The sequence below is a fragment of the Phytophthora parasitica genome (genome assembly GCF_000247585.1).
Source record: "Phytophthora parasitica INRA-310 unplaced genomic scaffold supercont2.21, whole genome shotgun sequence".
In the NCBI taxonomy this organism is placed as follows: Eukaryota; Oomycota; class Peronosporomycetes; order Peronosporales; family Peronosporaceae; genus Phytophthora; species Phytophthora nicotianae.
In genome coordinates this window covers 328,694-330,766 of record NW_008649007.1, presented here as the reverse complement: position 1 = coordinate 330,766, position 2,073 = coordinate 328,694, and positions in this window count along the sequence as shown.

The window sequence follows — 2,073 nt, the reverse complement described above, 5'->3', positions numbered from 1 at the left end:
GGCAAAGTTTGGATTAGTTCTGGACAGACCACTATTCACTTACACCAATAGCGAATTTGTGCCGCTGATCTCACTGCTCTAAGAGTGGCCAGCCGCTTTGGCTGGAGCCTCGCTATCCGGGTTCCCGATTATGGTATTTTTTATTGATGCGAGCTCTTTCCGCTACATAAATAATAGCATCCAGTCTAAGAAATCAGAGCATAAATAATGGTATTCCAAAATCATTTTTAAATATAACTATTAATCTTAAGAGATCTTCATAACTTAACGTTTGTATTGAATTCTCTAGAGATCGAAATATATTTCTCAAGCACAATTATTGCTGGCATACAATTTCTTTTTCTGCCATAGATTTGGCAAGGTACGACGACGGGGAAGGGGGGGGGGGGATGGATGATTGCTATAACACCATGCTTTGGAAGCGTGCTGTTAACACCATGCTGTTAGTGGATTAGAACAATTTGCTTAGAATGAGGCCTGTCGTCGGTATTAGGGTATTATCTGAATTGGATAATCTAGACTCCTATCACATTTGAGAGGGCATTCTATTTGGTATATGGTTAAACTATTTGATATTTCCGTTACCATGTATCGATAAATTCTTAGGTCAGCTCGCTACTTGCGACCTCTTGAAATCACTAAAAGTAACTATTTGAAACATTATTTTAAAAGTGATTAGTAAAACAATTAAAAGTGGCTTGTTAAAATTAGTACAGCTTGTCATGCTATTGGTACAAGGTGCCACATCTCAGTCACCGGTGAACAAATCACAAATTTTGATCGGTTTCTACGGTTCAGATATTTGCTGCTTCTGGCTGTTGTTGTTCTTCTGTGTATGTGGAGCTTGCTGATAGCTTCCAACGCAGTCATAAAACTGAATCGAAACTTGCTCCATGCTGCGATTGGTACAATATCACCAATAGGGCCTAAACGAAACCAAAATGCCACCATAACACGTGGTCAGTTGGTATAACACCTCATATTCCACTGATTTGGTTTTTGCACACCTACGTGTGAATCTTATAAATTCTTGGAGCACGGCCTCGTCGTTCTCTTCAAGATCGATCTCATCCAAAATATTACACCTGCTTCAGCTCCATTGACATGTTATTCGAACGGTAATGCCTTTGATTTAATCCTACTCGATTTCGTTGCATACATCGACGTAACGCATCCTTCATATCAAACGTAATATAATAGTGTAAACATTTTACTCTCGACCTTGCTCCCAATTACAACCTAATTAAATACGTTGTGGTGACCCGTAATGAACACAATGACGCCAGCTGTACCGACCATACATGGGCATTTGCATAGCCTCCATCACGACAGCTGATCCATCCAAAAAAGTTTAATTGAATTCCACGAATGATCCACAAACCAAAACTTTTAGCCATGTGATATCATCCCTTCCATCGCATGCGAAGAGTAAGAACATGTATTCAATAATACCACAGAGGATCAATTATTTGGGCATCTCGAGCTCCATAGTTTTTTTTTCTCGTCGTGGACGCAACTAACATCGCATGGTATGGGGCTTGAAAGTTCCTTTTCTGATGCTTTCGAACCTAGACAAGCCCTCGACGCGAATTACAATTGAGTCTGCGAAGGAACAATCTGGGAAAAATAAACAAAATCCTTCCAAAATCAAAGTAAATTTGCGCAAAACTACACTTTGCAATGCCAAACTTCGTCGCCATTCCAGTGCTGGCGAGCTACATGCGTAACGAATAGTGCATCACCACCCGTCAAACTCAGTCTAGTACATGGACTGAAAAATACTACAAACAACTCAATACTAGTAGAAGTAAGTTGACTGGTTGGCGAGGAGTACAGCATCATAATGCGACATTTAGCTGATGTATTTAACAGGAATGGAGCGAGTTGTATTCAATGTTGCGCTAATCACAGCCGTTAGGGCAATAAAAACTCCCGTTTCTATTCTGTTTTTCACTGCATGCCCTTAGCTATGGCAGCATTCTTGACAATCGTGTCAAGGACCACTTTTCGGTTCTCCGAAGAGAGACTCAGAAAATCCAGGATGGCTTGACGCTGCGCCGAGGTTAGATTTAG